Raw genomic sequence first — 8,913 nt, forward strand, 5'->3', positions numbered from 1 at the left:
CCCAATTGTAGCTGTAAGGACCATAGACCTTACAGTTTAGATTAAGTCTGTCATTGACTGAAGTCTGCTTATAGGAAAAAGAAACTGGGAGCACATTTTTGGCTGAAAGGTGGGTGGCTGGACTCCTCCTTCTACTTAGTAGTTTGGATTACAAATGATCTTTTATATCCTTCTAAGGAACATGTGTTTAAGGAGCTGTAACTCATGGTTAATTGATCAATCGTCCATGATTTTCTTCTAAGAACTCTCTCTTTAGTCAGTGGTTTCTTATGATATAATAACACTGTGCCCAGAGGTTTCATGTAACACAGGAGAACCCTGGGCATATCTGTCAGGAGAGATAAAAAGAAAACAGGTAAAGAAAGCCAGCAAGCCCCATATGCATATATGGGTTCCTCAGTCCATTTTTGAAACTGGCTGATACAACTACCACCCGGTTCCTGATCATATTTCCTCCCAAGATCACTTTTCATTTTCTTTGTTTCTACAACATAGAGGGATTCTCAAAGCATGATTACAAGATTATTTTACTAAAAATTCGAAACCACTGAAGGGTAGCAGAATATTTCACCCTAAAATATGACTGTAGGATGTTTAGGACGTGCCACTCCAAAATATGTCACTTTGGTATATTGATTACTTGGAGCTGTAGACACTTGGAAAACAGCAAATGCATAGAGAGGCTTTCTCTGAACTCCTTAATCTGCCTGAAGACACATCCTCTAAAAGGAACCAATTGTCATGAATCCCCTCCCCGGGAGTTTCATCAACCAGAGAAGGTTGACTCGTCACCAGAGAGGAGACTAGAAATGACACCACACCCAGACACGTGTTGTCACAAACTATCACACCCATCCACTCCTCTAAGGGCCCATTCATCGTCCTAAAAATCATTTCCTCTCCCAAAAGAGGCCTACATCTCTCCTCCCCTTTCCCTATGAAGATGGTATTTAAGCCCGAATTCTAAGTCACCTGGGGAGTCACTTGTTTTTCTCTGGGCATCTCCCATGCCCACATGTGGTATACATGTTAATAACGTTCTGGTTTTCTTTTTTTTTCCCTCTTGTTAATCTGCTTTCATTACAGGTGTCTCAGCTAAGAACTGAGAAAGGTAGATGAGAATTTTTTTTTTTTCCTCTACACCATAAATAATTCTCTTGATGTAACATGACAGCACAAGATCACAGCACAGTGACCGGTATCCTTTACACCATGTTTATTTGTCAGGATCTGTCTTATTCACAGGAACTGATATTTTTTTTTGAGCAACAACTATGTGTGAGATACTGTTCTAATTACTTGACAATGTGTAAATTTACTTAACACTCATAATACCCTAAAACATTAAGTACTATAATTATACACTTTTCATAAATGAGGAAAGAAGTGAAACAATTTCCCCAAGTTTACACATACAGTGAATGGTAAGGCAACAGTCCTAACCCAGGAAATTAAACTCCAAAATCCATGCTGTTATACACTGTACAATAATGTCTCTTTACAGTCCTTACAGGGTCACACAGAGTATTGTGTGAATAATAAGAACTCAAGAAATAGGTCTTGAATAATAATTCCGGAGGTCAAATAGGCAGTTAATTAATTATATATTACTTTTTAAATGTTATAATTATTATGCATACTACTGGGCACTGTTTTCTTTCTTTTTTTTTTTTAGAAGTGAGGGTAGGAATTGGCTGGACACAGGAGGGAACTTTCTGGGGTGATCATAAAGGCAACGTTCTCTAGCTTTTTTTTTTTTAATTTTTAAAAATTTATTTATTTATATTTATTTTTGGCTGTGTTGGGTCTTCGTTTCTGTGCGAGGGCTTTCTCTAGTTGCGGCGAGCGGGGGCCACTCTTCATCGCGGTGTGCAGGCCTCTCACTATCGCGGCCTCTCTGTTGCGGAGCACAGGCTCCAGACGCGCAGGCTCAGTAACTGTGGCTCACGGGCCCAGTTGCTCCGCGGCATGTGGGATCTTCCCAGACCAGGGCTCGAACCCGTGTCCCTGCATTGGCAGGCAGATTCTCAACCACTGCGCCACTAGGGAAACCCCTGGGCACTGTTTTTCAGACTGTTGAAGATGTCTTTTATTTACAAAAATAAAAATGATCTAATAATTGTATTAAGAAAGAAATAATTTTATTTTAATATTATATCCATCTAATAAGGTAGGAGTAGATGAGTAGGACCACTCACAAAATTTTCTAAAATGCCACATTTAATTTTAAAACAACTTTAGCAATTTACTAGGGATTCTAGAACTCCTCTTAGAATTCTATTATTGAGCTGCTCTTACATTTTGGTAAAGTCACTTAACATTCTTTTGGTTCCCACTTCTGAAAAATGAAGATAAATAATTCTTACATAAGTTCAGGAGGCAACTCACAGAGAAATAAATAAAAGATTCCATACATTCTTAGAATTCCGGAGCTCTGCTTGACCTCAAGAGCCCATGCATCCTCGTGGGAATCAAGTTTCTTGTAGCTACATGTTTTTTCAGTGTTTTTCTGTGCAGCTTCCAACAGTACCTTAAAAATTGCTATAAAGATTAGACAAAAGGAAAATCTGGACCCTAAACCGTTTACATATCCTTTTTTAAACACCAGTTCTGATTCAACATTTATCCAAGACTTACAATGACTTATTCTTACATTCTATAATTCCAACATTTAATCTTTAGTTTTGGACTTAATAACTCAGTACCTTTTTATTAGCCTCTCTTTTGGAGCAACTTTTCTCCCCATCATGAGACATTCCCTGTCAGCTCTTTATCAAGATGTAGTATATTCAAGTCTCCCTTCTACATGCTTAAAAATAATAAAGCCAATGTGTCTGTATGTAGATAGAATTAAAGATATTTCAGGGAGCAATTCTTGTCAATCAATCTATTTTCTTTAAATAGAATTTTAACTCCTTGCTTAATTATAAGCAGAGAAATGATGTTACTACCATCAATGAATGATTTTATTAAACCTGGTACTTTTTACAAGAGTACCTTGGAAACTGGGTGTTTTTAAGAAGTCATGATACATTTTAATAAGTTTTGCCCAGTTCCTGGCTTGTCAGGAATCCACATGGTCCAGAGTGCTTGACTATCTAACAGAGGCTGATTCCAAGGACTATATCCTCAGGACTGACAGAGCCAAGTCATTCCCAGGTGAGTACAATGGGATCTTCACCTGCCAAGGGCACACCGGTGGTAGGAATCTATCTATCTTCCAACTTGAGTCACAGGATGGCTAAGTTTCCTTAATATTTATTAGAATCAGGTCAAGAAATCCTGGGTATCTAACTGCCTAGTCTTCATTTTTCAAACCTGAAATTGACCGTAACCCATTCATTGTCTCAACTCCAATGTAACCCTTTTTGTCTGCCTTGTGAAAATGGATATGGGCCCTTAAATATGTTTCCCTTTTCAACTGGTACTGAAGTTTTCTCAGTAGAGAATGCTAGATATACCCTGCGTCAGGAAAGGGTTTGCTTGCTTGATAGACTCCTGCAGTTCATGTGCCTTCCCCAGGGTGCAGCTCGGGCAATGTGAGTGGCTCATCCAGCGTTAGGTTCTTGAAGTGTGAGTTGCTTCCCCAGCATCAGGTGCCTACAGTAGATTACGGTTAGCCTCACCCATCTGCCAGCAACCTTCCCCACCCTCCCCTGGACAGTTTTGCATCAGAGCATCTCCAGCTTTCCCAGGCCCTCAATGGTGAATTTCCAGCAAGTTCCACCAGCATCCACCATGGCCAATTTTCTACCAAAGTGTGAGTCATGGTGGTGTCCTTTCCAACAAGGTCTGAATCTCAGTCCAGGATGGGGTTGTGTGTTGGTGTTCAGGTCAGTGCTAGGGCCGGTCACTGCTCCTTTTTTCTAATATTCCTACACTCTTTAGAGTTCTCTTGATTTATTAACCTATCCTTCATTATTCCATCCTCTTGCTATAGGTAATAATTTTTATATTAAGTTTTCCCTGTTTAAATTACTGCATGGTTTCTCTCTCCTGATTGGACCAGTACTGATACATTGACCAAAGGACATCCTAGAATCAAATTTATGAAATTGTATGATAGCACAAGAGAAATTGGAAATTGTGGTAGTTATCATAATTAAATAGCACAGCCCTTCCAAATCTGTAAACTACATGTGTTGCAGATCTAAATGTGAAAGTTAAAATAACAGTTTTTGGAAGAAAATATCAGGGGACATATTTTTGGCCTTAGAAAAGACAAAGATCTCTTACACAGAGCCATTACAAAAACCATTAATCAGAAAATTTTGAAATGAAAAATTGTATTAAGTTCAAACAAGAATTTCCATTCATCAAGAGACACCATTAAATGATCAAAAACCCAAGCTGACTTATAAAAACAACTCCTACAAATCACTACAAAAGGCTGATAGCACAAGAGAAAAATGAGCAAAACACTTGACATTTTACCAAACAAGATAGATATCCAAATGGCCAATAATTATAGGAAAATGTGTTCAACTTCATTAGTCATTAAGAGTGTATCAATTACATCCAGAACGTGATATGTATTACCACTACCATGTCTAGAATAGCTAAAAAAGTTTTTTTAATAAATAATAATTACAGATAACACTAAGTACCAGCAAGGGGGTAGAGTACCTGGAATGCTCACAAGCTGTTAGTGAGAGTGCAAACTGGTACAACAACTTTTCCAAACTGTCAATATTTATTAAAATAAATATATGCATAGTATATCAACCAGCATGTATGTCTACCAAAAATATGTAAAACTATGTTCATAATACCGCTACATATAATAGCCCAAGACTTTAAATAACTCTGCTGTTCATCAATAATCCAATGGAAAAATAAACTGTAGTATATTTAAGCAATCAAATACTATACTGAATGAGAAATACCAAACTAATCTACACACAAGAAGCCAGAAAAAAAGCAAGTACTTAGAAATTAGACTTAGTGGATGAAAGTCAGCCCTTATGGAAGAAAGTATCTGGAAGTGAACAAGGGGGTTTTGGGAGATGCTGGTCATCTCCTGGTTCTTCCTCTGGGTGCTGGAATGACAAGTATGCTGACATTTTGAAATTCACCAAAGTACGAACTGATGATTTTTTTCAATTTTCTGGATGTTTGTTACAATACCAGAAAATGTTAAAAAATAATCATAAAAATAAGATGCTTCTTCTACAAAGTGAAAAAGAGCCTTGCACATGTACTATGTGATATGCCTGTCCAGTTCTCTATAGCACTGAAACTCCCTGTGGTCATATTACTCACTGAATTATTATTAATTCCCAATTAACTTTATTGATGTTACTTTCTAAAGAGTCTTTTAATTGACACTAGTCACTTCTTCTTTACTCTCTTCTTTGGGCTTATAAACTAGCCATTTAGTTACCTGCCTATAGTCTGAAGCTTTCCATTTCTCACAGATTTATACAATAAATAACAAAGTTATATTACTTAGAAAAAAATTTATAACTCCCATCAAATCACCCAGAAAGAGGTCATATGTAACATTTTGCTATGTAATAACAATAGCTCTTGCCTTAAACATTCACTACTCAAGTCAAGGTTTAAAGACAAAGAAGTAAGGATATGAATTAAGGCACAAATAACAATAAGAGCTGACATATTTGGCTTGTAAGAATCCTTTCATTTTGCACTACTCAATTTGTTTAATTAGACTCTTGAGGCCAACAGAGAGTTTAAGATCTAGGGTCTTGCTTCCACGATGAAGTGCATTTTATGATGGAGATGGTGTGGTATTCAGTTGGTGGTTTAATGTGTTGTGATGGTTGCTATGCTTGCAGCCTAAAGAATGACTCACTGCTACTGTATTTATTATTTATGGATTACATAGTGGGCCAGCAGAGAGAGGGAAGAAAAGAACTTGCAAACTAAAATCAATACAAATAATAGCCTCTCACAAGAGAAATCCCAGGAGCTTAAGTAACTCTCTCTTCTCTTTCCTCTGGCCATCATTTTCTCTCTCACTTTTTTTTCTTTCTCTTTTTGCTCTAAAAATTAGTATCTATGGAGGAGCATTTCACTATGTTGTTCTATTAAAATTCTTTGTAAATAATCATTAACTTTTTTTTTTTTTGCCCTGTATTTTTCCAAATGATCCTTTCAAGTTAAAATGGAAACAGGCAGAATACCCTTTGATTAATTCTATACTCCACTATAATTTGTAGAAAATAAATGTTGGATGGTATACACCTTTTAAGACCAGAAAGGCAGTCAACTTAATAAATCATCAAATATGCTAAGATGTATGTGTTACTCTTTCTAATAACCTTATGAGATATTTTTCTCTCTTCCTACTAATTTTGTCAGAAGTGTACATAAAGAGATAAATCTAGAGACGATATCCATATCATATATATGTGTATATAGAGAGATATACTATTTTGTTCAGTGTCTCCACATAAAATTATAAGGGATTTTATTTTCCTGAATAGAACTATATTGACTATGGTTTCGCATCGATGTAAATAGTACCTCAGTAGTAAATACAGTCCTCCCTCAGTATCTGCAGGGTGTTGGTTCCAGGACCACTCCCTCCCACCACACGGACACCAAAATCCGAAGATGCTCATGTCCCTCATATAACATGGCAATATTTCCGTATAACCTGTATACATCTTCCTCTACACTTTAAATCATCTCTACTGCATATGATATGTAATACAATGTGATTTCTACGTAAATAGTGGCCTGTTCATGGTAAATTCAAGTTTTGCATTTTAGAACTTTCTGGATTTAAAAATATATATATATTTTTTCTGTCTGCAGTTGGTTGAATTTGTGGATGTGGAACGTGAGGATACAGGGAGCCAATTGTTTATTATTAATAGAGTATTACAAAAGAAAATGAGCAAAACCAAAATATGTTATCTTGAGTCAGTTCAAATGAAGTGTTTGAAAAAGCAGGTTTTTTAACATTTTATTTCTGTTCACTAAGGTTGAGTAATAATTTAAGTAGGTAAATAGAAACAGAGTTTATGATTCTATTTAGTTACTTCTTAAGGGAAACAAGTGCTGCTAAAAGTAAAACCCTCTGAATTATAAACTTAGTTTGTTGGTAGAATTCTCCATAATAACCTACACAAATAATTTTTAAGATAATTTCCTTTGATACATGAAAAAATCAGTATTGTGCAGAATTATATTTTCTTATATCCATTCATAGCAAGTACTTTGGCTTGTATGTTTATACAGGTAAATTCTTAATTAATCATGTTCATAACTGTATTATCTTCATTGTCTTTTTTTAGTTCAAAAATGGAAATCTGATTTCATATAACCACAAAGGCTGATGATTGATGGAGGCAAGTTATAAGAGTCTTGTGGACCATAGAACATTGATTTTGATTCTGAGCAAGCTATGAAGCCATTAGATAAATCTCACTGATGAAAAAATGATAAGATTTCAGTTTTTAAAATTTTACTTTAGCTGTTCATTTGACAATGGACCGAAGAGGCTAAGAGAGGAGCTGGGAAAACAGTGAGAAATGATGGAACAAATTGGTAGCAATAGAGATAGTAAAAGGGGCTGTGTTCTTATATATTTCTGAAGGATTTACTGCCCCCAACAGAATTTCCTGGTGGCTTGAACATTTAGTGTGGGAAAAGAGTTAATTTAAGAAAGATTGAGATGGTTGACCTGAACATTAGAAAGATGGAGTTGCTCTTCATTCTGATAGGAAAGCAAGTTTTGGGGAAAAACATATTAGGTTTAAGATGCCCATTAGATGCCTATTGGACATCCAAATAGCAATGTCGGTCTAACAGTTAAATGTAAGAATCCAGAGTACAGGGAAGATAGCTGGGCTAGAGGTATAGATTTCCAAAGACACATTAAGCATTATACTATGTGATTGAATGTTTGGTTAAAAAGATGATACGCTTTTGAAAATTTTACTTAGCATCTTGGTTTCTTCCAAAAAGCTAAGTATATGCATATTCGAAAAGAATGAAATAAGATTTACCATCAGTATTGTCCCAATATTCCCATAGTTTACACATCTTTTAAAAAGTTAACAGTCCTTTAAAATATGTGATGTCTATGGACTTGCTTCATATTTTGAAGAGGCTGTGAAAACTATCAAGTTTGGAAATCTGTTAATCATATTTTTTATTTTAATAGCACCTTAGGGTCGCATGAGAAATAAACGCCTTTTACCCCAAATAACTAAAACTTAGCTTTTTTTCCACAGGCTTATGATCAAAAGTATTTATACTTTTTCTTATTAACTTATAGTTAATTATATATAGATATCATCAACATATAGGACATTGGTAATGCAGTCAATTCTTATTATTCATGGTAGTTGTGTTCTGTACCTAGGGGACGTACTGGGTGGGTTCCTGTGAAACTCTGGTCACATTTCATCAGCTGATCAATACATAAATGTGTTTTATATGTGTTTCTGTTCAAAAACACTTTATTTAATCCATAATGTTGATTCATTAACATTGAACTGTTGGCCAACAGCCTTATAACTCATAACTGAAGGAAACTTATCTAAGACATGTACTCATGTATTTTCTCTGTAAGGCACATCACAGCCTTCTTGCACCCAGGAACCCTAGACAGCATTTCAGCACCACGTTTGAAGGGCATTTTAAAAAGCAAAATTGCTCACAAAAAGCTCAAAAAATTACTAACAAAAAGCAAAATTACTAACAAAAAGCTCAAAAAGCTTTCATAGATAAACCATGAAAAGGACATGTTTGTAGTATGAGAGCTGAAACAAGAAGGCAGAGCATGGTGTTGTTTGACCTCAGCTGAGAGCACGCATGTAGAACGATTCAAATTTTTAGCCACATTGTGCATGTCCTTGAGTGACTACAAATGAGCTGCAAGTATTGATTTTGAGGTTACAGATACATTTTAATGAGTAGAAAAATTCACAAATACAG

At 35.7% G+C, this 8,913-nt stretch overlaps 1 long non-coding RNA gene across 1 annotated transcript in view; it reads right to left on the bottom strand.

Moving 5' to 3' along the window:
* The window catches only part of LOC309651417, a 150,662-nt gene extending 142,113 nt beyond the window's left edge, over nt 1–8,549 (bottom strand). Inside the window, exon 1 of the long non-coding RNA XR_014258112.1 lies at nt 1,857–8,549. This is a non-coding gene — a long non-coding RNA (uncharacterized lncRNA). The remainder of the gene's footprint in view (nt 1–1,856) is intronic.
* Between the last annotated feature and the right edge of the window lie 364 nt (nt 8,550–8,913).

Source organism: Balaenoptera physalus (genome assembly GCF_965194825.1).
Source record: "Balaenoptera physalus genome assembly, chromosome: 21".
NCBI lineage: Eukaryota > Metazoa > Chordata > Mammalia > Artiodactyla > Balaenopteridae > Balaenoptera > Balaenoptera physalus.